This window comes from Cricetulus griseus, chromosome 4 (assembly GCF_003668045.3).
Source record: "Cricetulus griseus strain 17A/GY chromosome 4, alternate assembly CriGri-PICRH-1.0, whole genome shotgun sequence".
NCBI classification, from domain to species: Eukaryota; Metazoa; Chordata; class Mammalia; order Rodentia; family Cricetidae; genus Cricetulus; species Cricetulus griseus.
In genome coordinates, this window is record NC_048597.1 from 150940185 (window position 1) to 150963018 (window position 22834).

Consider the following 22834-nt stretch of genomic DNA (forward strand, 5'->3'; position numbering starts at 1 on the left):
TTAGTTGAAACTTATCTTTTGTATTAACTTTGCAAGGGCAATTTTGACATCTTTGTTTCTTAGACTGTAGATCATGGGATTCAACATAGGAACAACAATAGTATAAAACACAGATGACAATTTATTTGACCCAAGGAGCTAACTGATGATTGCTGAAGGTACATGAAAGCTGTAGAACCAAAGAAGACAGCAACAGCCAAGATGTGGGAGTTGCAGGTGCTGAAGGCCTTGGATCTGCCCCAAGCAGACTGAATGTGGAGGATGCTAACAATGATGAAGATTTAAGAACTATAAGGATGGTCACAGCTGGTAGAACAACGTTAAATACACAGAAGGACAGTGCTAGTACCTCATTGATAAAAGTGCTAGAGCAAGAGAGCTCCAGTAATGGAAAAAGATCACAGAAGTAATGGTTTATTATATTAGCATTACAGAAAAGCAATCTTAGCAGGAAGACAGTGTGAACTGTGGCACTCAGTAAGCTCAAACCATACACCCCAGCTACCATCCAAAAACAGACTTGATAGGACATGGTTACATTGTAAAGCAAAGGGTTAGAGATAGCCACATAGCGGTCATATGCCATTGCGGCTAACGTGACATTCTGCAACAGCAAAAGTACAGAAGTAGTAGAACTGAACAATACATTCTGCGTAAGAGATGACACTTTTCTCAGTCACAAAGTTCACTGGCATTTTAGGTGTAATGACAGTAGACTGACAAAAATCAATAAAGGACAGACTGCTGAGTAAATAATACATGGGTGTGTGCAGCTGAGAACTAAACAGAATTAACATGATCATCCCCAGGTTTCCCACAACTGTAACCAAATAGACTCCTAGAAAGATGAGGAATAGGGACAACTGGAGCTGTGGATTCTCTGTTAACCCAGCTAGGATGAACTCAGTCACCATGGTTTGATTTACTTCTTCCATTTTCTTCTGGAAACTCTATGTAAGAAGAAATTTTTATATTAAAAATTGATTATTATGTGGTGAGGGGACTTTTTAAATCTATTTTTCTATCACTCAGTGAATTTTGAAATAGAATTCAAATATATTCATCAATTCCATTCCTCTCTCATCCTCTTTTCTAAGCAGACAGGTATATTGTAGTCCTGTAAAGGGAAATATGCAAAGTAATAAACTTACAGATGATCATATGCTTGTGATTTGTCATATGAATTATATGGACTGGCACCTATTTACTCCCACATGCAAGCCATTCTAGCACCCCCTATTGAGTGTTTCAAGAATTTCTCATATCTTAATAACAGCACCACTCTTTTGGTGGAAAATGTTTTACATATGGTAAAGTAAAAATACTATACAGTAGAGATCCATAGCCAAACTCTAGTTAATGGTGCAAATAAAGCATTTACATTAAAAATTTGAACAAGATAATTATCTACCTCTACTTTAATCCAGATATTTGGCTAGGAAAATCAATCTGAAAAAATGAACTAAAAAGTTAGTAGGTTTATAAGCCATAAACCACATTTTCTTTCACATTAAGTTACATCTGGTGTAATTAATGCCATGAATTGAAAATACAAATTAAAAATCATTCAACCACCTCAGTTAATAAGTAGCTCTGAAATAAATATAAACAACCATCCTGTGTTTAAATTACATTACACAGAAATTCGTATTGTGATTTTTTATAGTAGGGAATTGGAAAATGCTAATGGAAGCTGTGCAAATTAAGAAGTCTGAAGCTGAACTATTTTCAGCTTAAATGGTAACAAAAAATGAGGAAAATCTCTTAAGAGCACACACATAGATAATCAGGTACAGTCAGTTTTCTGTTTTATTGCTATGAAGAAACATTATGGTCAAACAACTTAACAGAACCAAGAATTTACTTAGTGGCTTGACTAGGCTCCAGAATATAAATACATGTTCTTCATGGCCCATAATGTGGCATCAGGCAGACAGGCAGATAGCAGACAGGCAGACAGGCAGTCAGGCATGTTACTGGACAGTAGCTGAAGGCAACATCCTAATACACAGAAAGGGGCAGAGAGAAGGAGACTAGATCAGGCATGAGCTATTAAAACTACAAAGCCCATCCCTAGTGACACACATCCTCCAACAAGGTCATATCTCTCCCCAAAATGTCACAACTCCTAATTCTCCCTACATAGTCCACCAAGAGGGATCTGAATTTTCAAATATATAGAACAATAATTAATGAAGAACATATTAGTTTGAGAGTAGTTGGGTATGAGTACAGAACTAGTAGAGCAGAGAGGGAATATTTGATGTGAGGTAAGTACAGTTTTCATGTGTGAAATTCCCAAAATAATTTTAAATTAAAACAAACATTAATAAAAATGTACCTTCAATCCTGCTTTTACAAGGGAAGGAGGATCTTGGAGTGAAAATATGTCTTGAGATATAAAATTCAAACACGTCTATAAGCAAGAGAAAATAGAACAGAGTAAGATAGTCTAAGGTTTTTGGCAGCCAAGGACTTGTACCTGTACATACTTCTCCTCCTTCACAGGTAGTCAGAGTGGGGTGCTCTTATCATCCTTTACTCTATGAATAAAAATGGCCTTGAGTATGTGAGAGGCAGAGATAGTATACAGAATTATCTGTTCAGCCACTATTCCTTAATGTGGTTTCTCAAGTTTATTTTTTATCCTACTACAAGGTCAGTTTTTATAAGTATTTTATATGCTGGGCACAGATAACAAGAGATGGGTTGTGAAAATTATAGTGGGAATTATCTCCTAGAGTCTCATCCCTCAAGTTTCACCTCTGGGGAAATCAAGAACTAGAATTATCTGTATTCCCCAGTGGTACTCAAGTATGTAATGTATTCAGCAGTAGGATTCCTAGCTTTTTTTTAAGTATAGACTTCATAAATGTGTCTAAGAATCACTGAAATATTCCTGGAAATTAAATGATACACACTAAAGGAATTTTCTAAAAATATTTTCCTCAAAAGGAAAACTTAATAATGAGCAAGGTAAGCAACTAAAATTACATGAACTTTTTTTGCTATCACTGATAACTCCTAAATGTCCTCAGATAGTTGCAAAATCATTATATTTGGAAGTTTACTTAGAATTGAATAAAAACAGCTTTCTGTCCACCCAAGATATAATAATTTAGATATTTTAAACAAATCCCCAAGAAGTGTCAAATAAGACTAATCAGGGAAAACTAAGAGGATAGGTGGGGAATAGGGTGCTGATTAAAGCAGATGCCATCATGAACAACAGAATCTTATTAAAGAAACTGATTTCATCCCAAGAGCAGTAAGATATTTAAACTCCTTCCTGTTTTGAAGAACAACAACAAGGAGTTAATTGGGAAAGGAAAGTAAAAGTCATTCAGTATGCTCTCTGCTTCATAAAAAGAAGTAGACTTCTCATGAAATAAAGAAGAGCAAAAGAGAGTAGCTAAGTATTCATATACATATGCAGCCATGTTAAATCACCAGCAAATATGAACAGTGGATTCATGCCTAGTTATTCATTTTAATGTCCTTCAAATAGTCTTAACTTCTTGTGGATAATAACTATCTTATATTATAGCTCGTCCTGTGTTTCCAAATTGCCTTATATAACTCTACATACTTAGGTATAATAGGGTGAAAATTCTATGTTCTAATTACTTAGTTTAGTCAATCCAGAGGTTTGTTTGTTAAGGCAAGTTGTAAAGAACTCCAGCTAAATAAAATATTAAGACCATGAAATCAAAATGCACACATGTATTAATTCATTTGCAATGTCTAAAACTATCCAGGAAAATGACATAATTACAACCACACATAAACAGCATTCTGAAGAATGATGATATAAAGAAGAGGTTATGAAAGTTAGCATGGGCGAATGGACTCTGGCATACACCAGACAATAGTGATTTCTAGGTGTTAATCTAAAAATACTCATCTTCTCGTATCTCATGGCTTTCAAATGACTATACAGTGGTCATAATTTCATAACTAGTGACATGTTGTTACATATAGTTCCTCTGCATACTTCAGAAAAATTTTACTCTTTGATCAGAAGATATTTCCTTTTTCCAGCAACTTCTTTGTGGCAACTTTCTCAGACTATAGGCCATAGGTTTTGCATGGGCAAGAAGATTGTATAAAACACAGAGGACAGTTTTCTTTGTTTAGAGGAAACACTGTAGTAAGTTTTGGCGGACAACATTGACATCATATTTCTCAGGCTGTAGAGTGTGGGATTCCACATAGGCACAACCCATGTATAACACAGAGATAATACTTTCCCTTGGTCTATAGATATGACTGGAGATGATTGTAGACACATGAATGCTAACAACACAAAACAAAGCAACAGCAAAAATGTAGGAAATGCAGGTGCTGGAGGCTTTGTATGTGTTCTTCTAGAAGGACTCTGGAGAATATAGACAATGATGATGATGTAAGAGCTAAGAAAGATCAGATATGGGACAATGATCTCACATGAACTAGACAGTGCTGATAACCCTTGATGAAAGTACTACAGCAAGGAAGGTGTAGTAACAGCAAAAGATCACAGAGTAATGGTTTATTATATCAGCCTTACAGTAAAACAATCTTAGCAGGAAGACAGTATGAGCTGTGGTACTGGGTAAGCTCATACCATATATTTTAGTTACCATTCAAAATCAGACGTGATAGGACATGGTTACATTTTAAATCAAATGACTACCAATATGAACAAAATAGTCATATGGCATTGTCCCCAGAAAATAACATTCTGCATCAGCAAAAAGCACAGAAGCAGAAAATAATGCCTTATTTTTCCATCATTCCAATCATCTAGACTGCTAGCAAGATACAGATCACGGGCAAAAGAGGTCTGGAATAGGTAGTCCTGGAAAAGATGAATCAACAAAACAAACCATCACATAGTAGTTTACATAAATTTTACCTATGCTTTAAGAGTTGTTAAGGATTCTACCCAGTCCCTCACAACCTCTATTTAGTATTCCAATAATATCTCATGACTTGTTCATCATACTGTCTCCACAGAAGCAAAAATGTTTTGTTGTTGTTGTTGTTAAAATGTTAACAGTATCCACAAAGGGATACTTTCTACTTAAGATAATTAACAGGACAATTTTTTTTCTTATCACTTTAGTTCTATTACCCAAGAATATTAGGCTGGGCAATCAGAAATCTAAATGAAATTTAAAGTCATCACAGTAAAAAGCAAAGAGGAAAGCTATCTTTACTTATGAATAAAAACAGTAAATACAGTGTGTCTATAGAAAAATCCAGAATCTGCTAAATATATTTCTTAGAAATAAATAATAAAATAGGAAATAATAGAATACAAGATTTGCACAATTGCTTTATTGAAATATCACACGATTTACACAAACAATGAAAGCTTTCTTTTTTTCCTGTGAATCTGTGGTATAACCTAAAACCAGGCATGCTATTTATTGTAGTATTATTCTTTTTTAATTCAGGATAGCTTTGGCTATCTTAGATACTTTATTCTTCTTGGTGAATTGTAAAATTGTTTTTCTATTTCTGTGACAAATGTCATGGTGGTTGGCACTACATTGAATGTGTAAATGGTTTTCAGTAGGATGTTCTTTCACAAAATGAACTTTGCAGTTCATGACCACAGAGTGTCTTGCAACTTGTAAAGCTTTCTTTCATTTATTTAATCTAGATTTAAATATTTTGCTATAGAAATCTCAATTTAAGTGGTAGGGATTGTTGTTGGATTTCTTTCTTTTCTTCGTATTTTTTTGAGGTTGTGGTAAGTGGGTTTCTTTACATAATTTCTTTTTCAATGTGTTTGCTATTGATCTATAGAAAGTGTTTGGATTTTGGTTAGTTGATTTTGTATCCTGACACATTGGTTATATGGTTTATAACATGTAGAAACTTTCTAGTGGTGTGATTATAATTTTTTATGTATAATATCTTATTGTCTAGAAAGAAAAATAAAATTTAATTCTTTTGTATCTCTTTTACTTCCTTTGGTTCTTTAATTTTGCCAGTGAGGACCTGACAGAAGACTTTGGAAAGACTAGAGAGAGTAGGTTGCCTTATTTTTCCTATTTTTTTCTATTTTTCATTTCCTTTTTTATTTTTCTATTATTTATTCTATTAAACTTCTTTATTGAGAATTTCATATGAGAGCAATCTATTCGCATCATTTCCAGTCTTCCCTCTCCAAACACTAATTCATACTGTAGTTCCCCACTTTTTCTAAAATTAATGCCCTTTATAAAATTATTGTGGACACAGACAAACACAAATACATATGCATATATGTGTGTGCATGTGTGTGTGGACATGTATGCATGTGTAAAATGCTAGGTGCTGGATCAATTTAGTATAATATGCATACATGTTTACAGCAGATCATTTTTCAGTGGATAAACTATAAGGTGGCTCACCCCTCAAGGATCCGAATTCTTCATGTTTCAATTAGTCACTAATTATCTGTAGCTTTTCATCTAGGCATGAGTCCTCATGACATTTCCCTCATCCATGTCAGCATGTCAACTGAAATTGTCACTGTGCAATTCCCATTTAGGTCACATAGTTTTGTGATTTCAAAGGTTCAGCTTCCCTTTGAATATAGAAGAGATTTTCTTACAGCCAACATCCTTGTCCCCTGGCTATTACAATATTTCTTTCCCTCCTTCTTCAATGTTCTCTGGACCATAAATGTTGTAGTTGTATCAGGTGGAATTAGGAACCTCATAGTAAACAATTTTTAGCAAAACGGTTTGACAGTTCTTTAAAATTGGAAAAATAGATTTACCCAAGTACCTCTTATGCTAGGTACAATTGCACAAGAATGAAAGACATGTAGAAACACACACACACACACACACACACACACACACACACACACACACACAAGAAAACCTTGTAAAGGAATGGTCAGAGCAGAAGAAACACAGTGGTTGTCCATGCAGTGGTAAATACACATATTCCTATAATGGGTTATTATGCTAAAATGAGAAATGAAGCACAGGGATATGCTACAGTTTGAAAAACAGCATTGTTTTAATAGCCAGAACCTGGAAGCAACGAAGATGCCCCTCAATTGAAGAATGGATGGAGAAAATGTGGTATATTTACACAATGGAGTACTACTCAGCAGAAAAAAAAACATGAAATCTTGAAATTGGCAGGCAAATGGATGGAACTGGAAGAAAACATCCTGAGTGAGGTAACCTCATACTAACTCATATACAAATATTAGACATAGATAAAAGGACTACCAGCCTAGTCAATCCACACAACCAGAGAAACTAGGAAACAAATTGGACCCCAGAGAAGAATACATGATACCCAGAAGAAGGGGAGGGTGACAAGTACCCCTGAGCAAATTGGGAGTATGGTGGGGAGAGCATAGGGAGGTGGAAAGGTGAGAGAGGTAGAAGGGAGGGAGGAGGAGAACAGGGGGACTGAGACAGGGGAAGAATAGGGGAGGGCAAGAAAAGAGATGCCTTGATAGAGTGAGCCAGTATAGATTTGGAGAGAGGTCTAGCAAAGGTGAAATGTTAGAGGATCCATGGGGATGACCCCGACTAAGAATCTAGGCAGCAGTGGAGAGGATAACTTTGATGCCCTTCCCCTATATTGAGACTGATGTCTACCTTGGTTGCCAATCCTACAGCATTCATCCAGTAACTGATCAAAGCAGAAACAAGCACCCACCGCTAAACACTGAGCCATACTCCTGGAATCTAGTTGCAGAGAGAGAGAGAAGTGATAAGCAAAGGAGCCAAGAGGGTGCTGGAGAAACCCACAGAAAAAGCTGACCTGACCTAGTGAGAGCATGAAGACCCTAGTTGTAAAGCTGTGGAACCAGCTTTGGACCAAACCAAGCCCTCTGAATGTGGGGGCCAGCTAGGAGGCCAGGGCAGGCTATGGGACCTCTAAAAGTGGAGCCAGTGTTTATCCTATAGAACAAATGGACTTTGGGAGCCCATTGCCTATGGAGTGATACTATTGCAGCCTATATAATGGAAGGAAGGCCTGGGCCCTCCCCCAAAAGATATGACAGGCTTTGATGGTTCCCCATGGAGGGCCTCACTATCCCTTGGGAGGGGGTAGTGGGTGGTGGGTGGGTTGGGGCATGGATGGGGAGCATGGGAGGATGGAAGGGGGAGGGAATGGGGGATTGGTATATAAATACGAATGCTTCTAAAATATAAAATAAAATGATTATACATGCCAAGGAAAACAAATTACACAGAAAAGGAAACAAATTGCAGGATCCAATGATATAAAGCATATCTCACAGGCAAATTCATAGAAACGGATCAACAGGTGCCTTCAAGGTGCTAATAGAAATTAATTCCTAGTGTATCACCGGTAATGATGCCAGGGCTTTACATGAAATGGTGATGAGAATAACCAACAATTAGAATACAGAGGTGGTTAATGAACATTGTGGGCACACTAAATATCAATCAATTGTATATTTGAGACAAGATAATGTTTAATATATCAGTTTCACTTGTATAAATGTGTGTTATACAATTCAACCTCCAACCAAGTAGTAATGATGAGCACATAAGAGTTTCCATCACCACACATTATTTTGACAACCTGCACAGTCATTTCCACAAAAATTATGCCTGCCGTGTGCATCTGTATTTATACCAAATATTATGATTCATTTAAATAATAAGGCATTTCTATCACTGCAAAAAACAAACAAGCAAAAATTATTCTATTTTGGCTGAAAATCTTTGGTTTTACTACAATGACTCTTTCTACATAATACATGGTTTAAAAAAAGCTGTCATCCTTAGCATAAATTTCTTAATTTACAGAGAAATAGTAGGCAATTTAAATTGCTTTGTCAATCAGCATGACTTCTTTGCAGTGAAGTTGAGTTTTTAGGAAAAGAAAGCAATATAATTATTCAATTATCATAATATATAGAATTTTTTTGTACCATGTGATATTCTCTAGTAAAATAGCATACCTGGAATAATTCGATTTAATTATTTATCTAAATGAAGAATTTTTTCAAACTTTTTTATTTGAAACAGAAACAGGATTGTTTTACATGACAATCCCAGTTCCCTTCTCCCACCCGTCCTCCCCTACCCCCCCCAACTAAAACCTTATCTTTCACATATCTTTTCTGCTCCCCCTGGATGGTGAGGCCTTCCATAGGGTGTCATCAGAGTCTTTCGTATCCTTTGGGATAGGGCCTAGGCCCATCCTCGTGTGTCTTGGCTCAGGGAATATTCCTCTATATGGAATGGGCTCCCAAAGTCCACACCTATGCTAGGGATAAATACTGGGCTTCTACAGGAGGTCCCATAGATTTCTGAGGTTTCCTCACAGAAACCCATGTTCCTAGGGTCTGGATCAGTTCCATGCTGGTATTCCAGCTATCAGACTGGGGAGCAAGAGTTCCCAGATGTTCAGGTCAGCTGTTTCTGTGGGTTTCACCAGCCTGGTCTGGACCTCTGTGCTCTTTGCTGGTCCTTCTCTGCATCTGGGTTCCAGTTCAGTTCAGTGATTAGTTATGGGTGTCTGCTTCTACTTCCACCAGCTGCTGGATGAAAGCTATAGGATGGCATATAAGTCAGTCATCAATCTCATATTCAGGGGAGAGCATTTAAGGTAGCCTCTCTTCCGTTACTGAGATAGTTAGCTGGTGTCATCTTTGTAGATCTCCAGATATTTCCCTAGTGTCTGATTTCTCTGTAAACCAAAAATGTCTCCCTTTATTATGATATCTCCATTCTTGTTAACATGTATTCTTCCCCTGACTCATGCTTTCTGCTCCCTCATGTCCTCAGCATCCCTCTTCTTCTCCCCTTCTCATTCTCCTAGCTCCCTCTCCCCTCTTCCCGTGCTCCCAATTTGATCAGCAGATCTTGAACCTCTCCCCTTGTCCAGGGGAACATGAATGTCTCTCTTAGAGACCTCCATGTGTTTTAGCTTCTTTGGCAGTGTGGATTGTAGGCTGGTAATCCATACTCTATGTCTAAAATCCACATATGAGTGAGTATATATCATGTTTGTCTTTTGGGGATTGGTTTACCTCGCTCAGATTGGTTTCTTCTAGATCCATCCATTTTCCTGCAAATTTCAAGATTTCATTGTTTTTTTTTCTGCTGAGTAGTACTCCATTGTGTAGATGTACCACATTTTCTCTATCCATTCTTCAGTTGAGGGGCATCTAGGCTGCTTCCAGTTTCTGGCTATTACAAATAGTGCTTCTGTGAACATCGTTGAACATATGTCCTTGTTGTATGAATCTGCTACTTTGGGGTATATGCCTAAGAATGGAATTGCTGGATCTTGTGGTAGACTGATTCCCATTTTTTTTAGGAGTCACCATACTGATTTCCAAAGTGGCTGTACAAGTTGGCACTCCCACCAGCAGTGGAGAAGTGTTCCCCTTTCTCCACATCCTCTCCAATATGAACTGTCATTGGTGTTTTTGATGTTGGCCATTCTGAGAGGAGTAAGATGGTATCTCAGAGTTGTTTTGATTTGCATTTCCCTGATGACTAAGGATGTTGAACACTTTCTTATGTGTCTTTCAGCCATTTTAGATTCCTCTATTGAGAATTGTCTATTTAGTTCTGTACCCCAAATTTTAATTGCATTGTTTGGTGTTTGGGGGACTAGCTTCTTGAGTTCATTGTATATTTTGGAGATCAGCCCTCTGTCAGATGAGGGGTTGTGAATATCTTTTCCCAGTCTGTCAGCAGCCGTTTTGTCTTGCTGACTGTCTCCTTTGCTTTAAAGAAGCTTCTAAGTTTCAGGAGGTCCCATTTATCAATTGTTGACCTTGGTGTCTGTGCTACTGGTGTAATGTTCAGGACACGGTCTCCTGTCTCAATTAATTCAAAGGTATTTTCCACTTTGTCTTCAATAGGTTCATTGTAGCTGGATTTATGTTGAGATCTTTAATCCATTTTGACTTAAGTTTTGTGTAAGGCGATAGGCTTGGGACTAACTGCAGTCTTCTACATGTCTGCAACCAGTTATGCCAGCACCATTTGTTGAAGATGTTCTCTTGTTCCATCATAAAATTTGGATTGTCAAAAATCAGGTGTTCATAGGTGTGTGGGTTAATATCAAGGTTTTCAATTATGTTCCATTGGTCTACCAGTCTATTTTTGTGCCAATACCCAGCTGTTTTTAGGACTATAACTCTGTTATAGAGCTTGAAGTCACGGATGGTGATGACTCCAGAAGTTCCTTTATTGTATGGGGAAGTTTTAGCTATCCTGGGTCTTTTGTTTCTCCATACAAAGTTGAGAATTGTTCTTTCAAGGTCTGTAAAGAATTGTGTTGGGATTTTGATGGGGATTGCATTGAATCTACAGATTGCTTTTGGCAAGATTGCCATTTTTACTATGTTGATCCTACCTATCCAAGAGCATGGGAGATCTTTCCATTTTGTGTTATCTTTTTATTTCTTTCTTTAGAGACTCAAAATTCTTATGGTACAGGTCTTTCACATTTTTGGTTAGTGTTACCCCAAGGTATTTTATGTTGTTTGTGGCAGTTGTAAAGGGTGATGTTTCTCTGATTTCTTTCTCCACCAATGTGTCATCAATATATAGTAGGGCTATGGATTTTTTAAGTTAATTTTGTATCCTGCCACTTTGCAGAAGGTGTTTATCAGCTGTAGGAGTTCCCTGGCAGAGTTTTTCGGGTCACTAATGTAGATTATCATATTGTCTGCAAATAGTAAGAATTTGACTTCTTCCTTCCGATTTGTATTCCCTTATTCTCCTCTTGTTGTCTTATTGCTCTAGCTAGGACTTCAAAAGGACAATATTGAAAAGGTATGGAGAGAGTGGTGGACAGCTTGTCTTGTCCCTGATTTTAGAGGAATTAGATCAAGTTTCTCTCAATTTAATTTGATGTTGGCTGTTGGCTTGCTGTATATTGCTTTTATTATGTTGAGGTATGTTCCTGTTATCCCTGATTTCTCCAAGACCTTTATCATGAAGGGGTGTTGGATTTTGTCAAAGCCTTTTTTGGCATCTAGTGAGATGATCATGTTTTTTTTTTCCTCAATCTGTTTATATGTTGAACCATACTTGCATTCCTGGGATGAAGCCTTCTTGACCATGGTGGATGATTTCTCTGATCTGATCTTCTATTTGATTGGCCAGGATTTTAGTGAGAATTTTTGCATCAGTGTTCAAAAGGGATATAGGTCTGTAGTTCTCTTTCTTAGTTGTGTCTTTGAGTGGCTTGTAATCAAGTTTATTATTGCCTCGTAAAAAGAGTTTGGCAATGTCCCTTCTGCTTCTATTTTGTGGAACAACTTGAGGAGTATTGGTATTAGCACATCTTTGAATTTCTGGTAAAATTCTGCAGTGAATCCATCTCGGCCTGGGCTTTTTTTGGTTGGGAGTCTTTTGATGACTGCTTGTATTTCCTTAGAGGTTATAGGTCTGTTTAAGTTGCTTATCTGTTCTTGATTCAATTTTGGTAAGTGATAACTGTCCAGAAAATTGTCCATTTCCTTTAAATTTTCAAATTTTGTGGAGTATAGGTTTTCAAAGTATGACCTGAAGATTCTCTGGAGTTCCTCAGTGTCCATTGTTATGTCCCCCTTTTCATTTCTGATTTTGTTAGTTTGCATGATCTTTCTCTGCCATTTGGTTAGTTTGGATAACAGTTTGTCTATCTTGTTGATTTTCTCAAAGAACCAACTCTTTGTTATATTGATTCTTTGAATTGTTTTCTTTGTTTCAACTTGATTGATTTCCTCCCTCAGTTTGATTATTTCCTGGAGTCTGATCCTCAGGGGTGAATTTGCTTCCATCTGTTCTAGACCTTTCAGCAGTGATGTCTCTTATGTGACTATTCTCTAGTTTCTTCATGTGAGCACTTAGAGCTATGAGCTTTCCTCTTAGTACTGCTTTCAAAGGGTCCCATAAGTTGGGCTATGTTGTGTCAATATTTCATTGAATTCTAGGAAGTCTTTAATTTCTTTCTTTGTTTCTTCCTTGATCCAGGAATGTTGCAAATGTGTGTTGTTCAATTTCCACGAATTGGTAGGGTTTTTTGCACTTTGATTTGTTTTTGCTTTCTAAATTTAAAGCATGGTGGTCTGTTAAGACACAGGGGGTTATTCCAATTATTTTGTACCTGTTGAGGTTTGCTATGTTGCGGAGAATGTGATCGATTTTTGAGAAGATTCCATGTGATGCTGAAAAGAAGGTATATTCTTTTGTGTTTGGATAGAAAGTTCTATAAATATATGTTAATCCCAATTGGGTCATAACTTCTGATAGTTCCTTTTTCCTTTGTTAAGTTTCTGTCTGGTGGTCCTGTCCAGTGGTGAGAGTGGAGTGTTGAAGTCTCCCACTATAACTGTGTGAGGCCTTATTTGTGATTTGAGTTTTAATAATATTTCTTTTAGGTATGTTGGTGCCTTTGTATTTGGGGCATAAATGTTTAGAATTGAGACTTCTTCCTCATGGATTTTTCCTGTGATGAATATGAAATGGCCTTCTTCATCTCTTTTGAGTAATTTTAGTTTGAAGTCTATCTTGTTAGATACTAGGATAGCTACCCCAGCTCATTTCTTGGGTCCATTTGATTAGAATATCATATCCCAACCTTTTACTCTCAGATAATGTTTGTCTTTGAATTCGAGGTGTGTTTCTTGTATGCAGCTGAAGGATGGATTCTGTCTTCGTATACAATCTGTTAGCCTGTGTCTTTTTATAGGTGGTTTAAGACCATTAATATTGAGTAGAATTAAGGTACATTGAGTGTTTATTCTTGTTTGTTTTTGGTTTGTTGTTGGTACTGGTATTGTATGTGGATTTACTCTGCCTTTTATTTTGTGTTTTGGTAGAGTGGGATTATCTATTGCCTATGTTTATGTGAGTGTAGTTAATTTCCTTAGGTAGGCGTTTTCCTTCCAGTACTTTCTGTAGGGCTGGATTAGTGGTTACATATTGTTTAAATCTGGTTTTGTCATGGAATATCTTGTTTTCTCCATTTATAGTGATTGAAATCTTTGCTGGGTATAGTAGTCTGGGCTGGCATCCATGTTCTCTCAGAGTTGGTAGATTATCTATCCAGGTCCTTCTACCTTTCAGAGTTTCCATGGAGAAGTCTGGTGTAATTCTGATAGGTTTGCCTTTATATGTTACTTGGCCTTTTTCCCTTGCTGCTCTTAATATTTTTTCTTTATTCTGTACTTTGGTGTTTCAATTATTATGTGACGAGGGGACTTTCTTTTGTGGTCCACTCTTTGGTGTTCTGTATGCTTCTTGTACTTTCATTGGCATGTCTTTCTTTAGGTTGGGAAAGTTTTCTTCTATGACTTTGTTGAATATGTTTTCTGCACCTTTGAGTTGGGTATCTTCACCTTCTTTTATAACTATTATCCTTAGTTTTGGTCTTTTCACGGTGTCTCATATTTCCTGGATATTTTGTGTTATGGATTTGTTAGATTTCAGATTTTCTTTGCTTGACAAGTTTATTTCCTCTAGTTTGTCTTCAGCATCTGAGATTCTGACTTCCATCTCTTGTATTCGATTGGTTATGCTTGCATCTGTGGTTCCTGATTGTTTACTCAGCTTTTCCACTTCCAGCATTCCCTCAGTTTGTGTTTTCTTTGTAGTCTCTAATTTCAGGTCCTGAACTCTTTCCTTCAGCTGTTTAATTGTATTTTCTTGGCTTTTTTGGCTTACCTTGATTTCTTGCATCTTTTGGGTTGTCTTTTCTTCCATTTCTCTCAAGGATTTTCTGATTTCCTCTCTTAGGTTCTCTATCATCTGCATGAAGTTGTTTTTAAGGTTGCTCTCTTCTGCTTCTTGTGTGTTGGCATGTTCATGTCTTGCTGGTGTAGAGTCCCTAGACGCTGGTGGTGTCATAATGATATTTCTGTTGTTGGATGTGTTCTTATATTGTTGTCTTCCCATCTCTTCTTCCAGTGGGTACAGGTGGTGTCACTTCCTTTCCTGGTGTATATGCGTCTGGTTTTCTCTTCCGGTGTGTACAATTGACTTTGATACTCTGATGGGTTTCAATTTGGGTGCAGTCAGTTCTGAGGCCTTCACTCTCCAGGTGGTTGAGAGCAGCACTGTCACAGAGATGTCAGCAGACTCTGGGTTGCTTGGTCCTCAGGGGTCAAGTCATCCTGTTGAAAATCACTGGGCAGGGTTTACCGGGGTGGGCAGATGGAAGTTGGGCCCAAGGCAGGGGCTGAAGCAGCTCCCCTCTGCACTCTCTGCACTCTGTGGGGGCCAGAATAGCCCAGTGATCTCAGAAGAGTCAGGATCCCAGTGTCTTCAGGGTCTGATTCAGTCTGTCTGCAGATCTCGGGTGGGATTTGCCAGGGTGGGCAGGCAGACGTTGGGCCCAAGTTAGGGGCCAAATCAGCTCACCTCTGCACTCTCTGTACTCTGAGGGGGCTGGAATGGCCCAGCAATCTCAGCAGCAGAGTTGAATGTCATAGGTGATTATTGAGGACTGTATGTTACAGTGACATGTACTCAGAGGGTATCTCAATATTAGTAATAAAGTGTTATGTTTTGAGTTCTTATCTCTTACTTCTGTCTTAAAAATAGTATTATATCCTTAACTTGATTTATTCCATCTAAAAATGACTGATATTTAGTGATATAAATGTATAAATATATGTATGCACATAATTCATGAAAAATTAATGAACAATTAATGAATAAAATGAATGAACAATTAAGTGTTCATTAAATAATTAATGAAAAATGTCATGTATTTGGAGAAGAGTAGGGAGCAGTATCTTGGAGGGTTTTGAGGATGTAAGGGAAGGGAAAATATAATTTAATTACAATCTAAATGTAGTCAAAAGTTAAATTAGTATGGTATTGTCATAAACAGTAATGAATTGTAATGATTCAAAGAGGTTTCTGAGAATATTAATATGGACTGATATAAAAACAGATTTTAAAAATGTTAAGCACACAATTTTCTGGAGGTCATCAACAAAGCATGATAAATATAGAATACCAGCCCTTCAGTATGCTAGGCAAACATCACATGTGGATATATGTGTTGTTTAGGAAGTTCCTGATGGAACACAGCTATTATGATGCTGGTTAACATTGAGGGTGGGCTTGTCAATGAACTCTTTCTGGGAATTATAAAAAAGACAGGCTCATATATACAAGCAAGTATATGAAAACAAGAGGGCAGGGATTGGAAAAAAGAGCAAGAATGGGTATATGTAGGCTTTAGAAGGTTTACTCTTACTATTTATTCTCTCCACCTGTAGGAAAATTGTGTCCTGCCTTGTATTGGCAAAGTTCATCAGTTGCTTTCCTGTGTCCTGCAGAGTGTCTGGCAGACTCTTCTGTGAAGCAGAACCTTTAAGGACCATCCCACCTTATTTTGACAAAGTTCATCAGACACTTCTGTTGGGTCCTGCACATCCAGTTTATACAGCATACAGTAAAGAAGTTAGGCAAAAGCAGTTTCTTGTCCAAATTGCTAACCTTGCTACAATGAAAGCAAACTCCTATAGAGTTACTTTGATGCCCATCATCTTTTTATGAAGTAAATTGGTGCCGCCAGGAACAGATGTGTCTCATTGTCATGAAAAACCATTGGTTATTAAACAATTCAGATATCATGTTCTGTAGGCCTTTTAAGTGTTTGAAAATCTTCTATTGTCTAAAATATGTGTATTTATCCTTAAAACATACTTAATATGACTACAAGTTTTATTATTATGTATTAACTAGTAACCTCATTTCATATTTATATATTGCATTTTATATAAACTGCATAAGCATAATACCCAAAAAGAGTAGAAACATATACAGTGTAACAAAATTAACTTTAAATTTATATCAATAGACTAAAATCAATGCCAATGTAAAATATATGAGATTGATAGCTGTCTTTTTATCCTATATCCCTATATTCCCCTAAGTGACGAAAAGCAACGAGTCCCACCAAATAAACCAACAGCCTTCCACACCCATCTTGGTAATGTGGGTATCATGTTCTACAAACTGCTTCCTGTGAAGGCATCTTTAGAGTCCCTAGGAAAAAATTGACATAATGGCCAACTCTTTGTTGACCTATATCACCTGTCAAGATTCAGGAGATCTTCATTGATCAAACCATATTAACCTAGAATGAATCCACAGCCTCTCATTTCCTCTGAGAACAAAAGCAAAGCCTCTTCTCCAAAGCATTGCATCTTTTAGTTTCCCATTTATAAATACATTTTTTACATCTATTTTAAAGTGAAGACATTCCTAAAGTATATAGGCTGGCTTATTTCTTCAGCCCATCTTTTAATTCCTGGTCTCTTAGCAGCTGTCCTTTGCTTATCAGCAAACAAAAAATTCAAGATCAACACAATGTTATGTAGGATAGAGATTTCCTGCACATTTTCCATTGCTACATAGCTTACTATTTTTGTATTATTTTCCTTCTCTCTTTAAGGACTTTGTTATTTTTAAATTATTTCTTCATATGACTGTCCAAACCATTTTACTTTCTTTCTTAAGTCTACACACATTGTAAAACACACTGGAAACTATTTTGCAGTCTGAACTTCTTTTACTGCATATCTCTAGTCTTCTTTGACTGAGTGAGCAAACTTTAAACTGCTAAGCTACAACTGGGTACTGCATAGTACTCTGTGAGCTGGCTCCACCCACTTCTCTGGTCATGAAAGTCAAGCCTAAAGCTCAAGGACAGGTTGGTGGTGCATGACCAGGAACTGCATTGAACTTTCCTAGAGCTGGTTCTTGCACTGTCTCAGGCAATTTTTACCTAGCTTTTTCTTTAAATTTAGCTTGAAAAAGGCTATTTCTCTATGGCGGAACTTCTTAAAGAAGCATTGTCTGTTTTTTTGTTTGTTTGTTTGTTTTTGTTCACTTATAAGTGAGTATATACCATCTTTGTCTTTCTGGGTTTGGGTTACCTTACTCAGGATGGTTTGTCCTAGTTCCATCCATTTGTTCACATTTTCATGTCACTACTTTGAACAGGTTAGTAGTACTCCATAGTATAAGAGTACCACATTTTCTATATCTATCCTTCAGTTGAGGAACATCTGGGTTGTTTCCAGGTTCTGGCTATCATGAGTAAATCTGCTATAAACACAAGTGTCTTTGTGGTATGGAACATTCTTTGTGGTATAGCTGGGTCTTGAGGTAGATCAATTCCAAAGTTTCTGAGAAAACACCATGTTTATTTCCAAAGTGGCTGTACAAGTTTGCACTCCCACCAGCAATACGCAAGTGTTCCATTTGCTCCTTATCCTCTCCAGAATGAGTTGTCATTCTGGAGTTCTTGATCTTCGTCATTCTCACAGGTGTAAAGTGGAGTCTTGAAGTCATTTTGATTTGCATTTCCCCAATGGCTAAGGATGTTGAACATTTCTTTAAATGTTTCTCAGTGGACATTTGATATTCCCCAGTTGATAATGATCTGTATAGATCTGTATCCCATTTTTAATTGGATTATTTGAATTTTGATGCCTAATTTCTGGAGTTCTTTGCTTTTGACATATAAAATTTTTAAAATTTAATTTAGAAACAATATTATTTTATATATCAATCCCAGTTACCTCTCTCTCCCATCCTGCCATGCCCCCTACCTACCACCATCCACTCCCCAGGGAGGGTGAGGCCTCCCATGGGGGATCATGAATATCTGTCACATCATTTGTGGGAGGGCCTAGGCCCTCTTCCTTGTATCTGGGCTGAGAGAGTATCCCTGCATGGGGAATGGTCTCCCAAAGTCCATTTGTGCATTAGGCATAAATACTGGTTCCACTGTCAGAGGTCCCATATACTGCCCAGACTTCCTAACTGGCATCCACATTCAAAGGCCTTTGTTCAGTCAAAAGCTGGTTCCACAGCTTTTTTACTGATATCCTTGTGTTCTCACTTTGTCATGTCAGCCGTTTCTGTGGGTTTCCAGCACAGGCATCACCCCTTTGCTCATCACATCTCCCTTCTACTATTGGATTCTAGAATTTCAGCTCAGTGCTTAGCTGTGGGTGGCTGTTTCTACTTCCATTAGATACTGAATGAAGGCACTAAGATGGCATGTAAGATACTCATCAATCTCATTATAGGAGAAGAGAATTTAAGGTAGCCTCTCTACTATTTCTTAGATTCTTAGTTGGGGTCATTCTACCTTATCTCTGGACATTTCCCTAATGCTAGGTTTCTCTTTAAAAATATTATGACTCACTCTATTGAGGTATCTCTTGTCTTGCTCTTTTATATTCTTCCCCCGAGTCAGTCTTCCCACATGTTCTCCTCCCCCCTCCTCTTCTCCCTTTCTCTGCTTCCTGCCTCCCTCCTCCCTCTCCCCTTGCTCCCAATTTGCTCAGTAGCTCTTGCCCCTTTCCTCTTCTACAGGAGAGCATGCAGGTCTCTCTTAGAGTCCTCCTTGTTTTCTAGTTTCTCTGGAGGTATGGATTGTAGGCTGGTAATCCTTTGCTCTATGACTGATATCCATATATGAGTGTGTACATACCATGCTTATCTTTGTATGACTGGGATTCTTCACTCAGGATTGTTTCCTCCACTTCTGTCATTTTTTTCAGCTGAGTCATATTTTATTGTGTAAATGTACCACATTTTCTCCATCTATTCTTTGGTTGATGGGTATCTAGGTAGCTTTCAGATCTGGCTATTACAAATAATGCTGCTATGAACATGGCTGAACAGATATCCTTGTTGTATGAATGTGCCTCCTTTGGGTATATGCCCAAGAACAGAATTGCTGGAACTTGAGGTATACTGATTACCATTTTCCTGAGAATGCACCATACTGTTTTCCAAAGTGGCCACACAAGTTTGCACTTTCAATAGCAGTGGAGTGTTCCCCTTTCTCCACATCCTCCCCAGAATAAATTGTAATTCGTGATTTTAGTCTTTCTGGCATGTGTTAGATTGTATCACAGAGTTGTTTTGAGTTGCATTTCCCTGCAGGCTAAGGATGTTGAGCAATTTCTTAAGTGTCTTTCAGCCATTTTAGATTCTTCTATTGAGTGTTTTCTATTTAGTTCTGTGCCCCACATTTTAATGGGATGATTTGCTGTTTTAGTGACTAGCTTCTTGAGTTCTTCGTATATTTTGGAAATCACACTTCTGTTAGATGTGGGGTTGGTGAAGATCTTTTCCCATTCTGTGGGCTGCCATTTTGTCTTGTTGACTGTGTCCTTTGCTTTACAGAAGCTTCTCAGTTTTAGGAGGTCCCGTTTATTAATTGTCTATCTCAGTATCTGTGCTACTGGTGTTTTGTTCAAGAACTGTTCTACTGTGCCAATTCATTCAAGGGTACGTCCCACTCTCCCTTCTAAGAGGTTCAGTGCTACTTGATGTAGTTGAGGTCTTTGATGCCTTTGCACTTAAGTTTTGTGCATGGATATAGATAAGGATCTATGTGCAATATTTTACATGTCGGTATCCAGTAGTGCCAGCACCACTTGTTGAGTTCTTTACATATTTTGAATTATCCCTATGTCAGATATAGGGTTACTGAAAATCTTTTTTGTATCTGTAGGCTGCAACTGAGTCCTAATGATGGTTTCCTTTGGCTTACAGAAGATTTTCAGTTTCATGTATTAATTGTCAATCAACATCCCTGATCTATTATCTATCTGTTCATGAAATTGTCTCCTATGCCAGTGTTTTCAAGGCTATTGCCCACTTTCTCTTCCAGCAGGTTCAGCATATCTCAGTTTATGTTGAGGTTTGTGATTCACTTCAAATTGAGTTTTGAGCAGGATGATGATTATGGATCTATTTGCATTCTTCTACATGGGGGCATCCACTTAGATCAGCACCATTTGTTGAAGATGCTTATTTTCCATTGTATATTTCTGTTTTCTTTGTCAAAATCAGGCTTCCATAAGTGTGTGGATTTACAATTTTGTCTTCAGTGAGATTCCGTTGATCAATTTGTCTGTTTTTATGCCAATGTCATGTAGTTTTTGTTTCCATACCTCTGTAGTAGTGCTTGAAATCAGGCATGTTGATACCTCCTGAAGTTATTTTATATACACGTTTGATTTAGCTATCCTGATTTTTAAAATTTTTTTTCCATATGAAGTTGAGTACTATTCATTCAATGTCTGTAAAGAATTGTGTTGAGCCAGGCAAGACAATTTTGTGGTGGCCAAAGCCTTTAATCCCAGCACTTGGGAGGCTGAGGCAGGAAAATCTCTGCTAGGACTGTTACACAGAGAAACCATCTTGAAAAACAACACAAAACAACAACAACAAAAAGAATTGTGTTGGAATTTTGATGGGATTGCATTGAGTATATAGATTGCTCTTGTTCAGATAGGCATCTTTACTGTGTTAATCCTAATGAACCATGAGCATGGGAAATCATTCGATCTTCTGATATCTTCTTCAATTTCTTTCTTCAAAGATGAAGTTCTTGACATATGTAGCTTTCATTTGCTTGGTTAGTTACCCCAGGATATTTTATGATATCCTTTTGAGAAAGATGTTGTTTCCATGATTTCTTTCTCAGCCTACTTGTCATTCCAGTATATGAATGCTTGCAATATTGTAAGTTAATCTTATATCCAGCCACTTTACTAAAGGTGTTTATCAGGTGTTGGTATTCTCATATAGAATTTTTAATATATATAATATATATAAGTATATGTATATATACATATATATATATATAATTCATATGTTCTGCAAATAATGATACTTTGATTTCTTCCTTTCAATTTGTAGTACCTTGTTCTATTTAGTTGTCTTATTGCTCTATGTAGAATTCCAAGCACTGTCTTGAATACACATGGAGAAGGTGGACATGCTTGTCTTGTTGCTGATTTAGGTGGAATTGTTTTTAGTTTCTCCACATTTAATTTGGTGTTGTCTATAGATTGATGTAATTTGCCTTTATTATGTTTAGGTACATCCCTTATATACATAACCTCTCTCCAACTTTTGTCAAGAAGATGTATTGGATTTTGTTAGAGGCTTTTTCAGTATTTAGTGAAATGATCATGTGGATTTCTTTTAGTTGGATTATATGGTGGATTACATTGGCATATTTTCTTATGCTTAACCATCCCTCTATCTCTAGGGTGAAGTTCACTTGGTCATGGTGGATGATCTTTTCTAGATGTTCACAGATTTGATCGTTGAGTATTGAATTGAGTAAATCCGCATCAATTTTATAAGGGAAATTGGTATGTAATTATCTTTCTTTGTTGAATATGTGTGGGTTGTGTATCCAAACAATATGGTGGCATAAAATAAATTGATGTTTGTTCCATGTATTTTGTAAAATAGTTTGATGAGTATTAATAATAACTCTTCTTTGAAAGTCTGATAGAATTCTGCAATAAAACCTGGCCCATGGCTCTTTTTTGTAGCGGTGATAGGGAGTGACTGGGTGGGGATAATTTTAATGAATACTTCTACTCCCTTAAGGTTTATAGGTCTATATAACTGAATATCTGATTTGATTTAACTTTGGTAAGTTTTTATTGAGAATATATGTTTTATTTTTTAATTTTTCCACTTTTTATTTAAATTAGAAACCAGATTGTTTTACATGTCAATCCAAGTTCTCTCTCCCTTCCCTCCTCCCCTGCCCCACACTAATACCCTACTTATCCCAAACCCTTTCTGCTCCCCAGGGAGGGTGAGGCCTTTTATTGGGGATCTTGAGAATTGTCAAGATTCTTCAGGATAGAGTCTAGGCCCTCTCTGTGTGTCTAGGCTGAGGGAGTATCACTGTATGTGTACTGGGCTCCCAACATCCATTCCTATGCTAGGGATAAGTACTAATCTACTATAAGAGTCCCCATAGATTTCCTTGGCCTCCTCCCTGACACTCACTTTCAGGAGGTCTGGATCAGTACTATGCTGGTTTCAAAGGT

At 37.2% G+C, this 22834-nt stretch overlaps 1 pseudogene; it reads right to left on the bottom strand.

The window, feature by feature from the left end:
* Positions 1-935, bottom strand: LOC100751968 (annotated as a pseudogene).
* Positions 936-22834: the final 21899 nt, after the last annotated feature.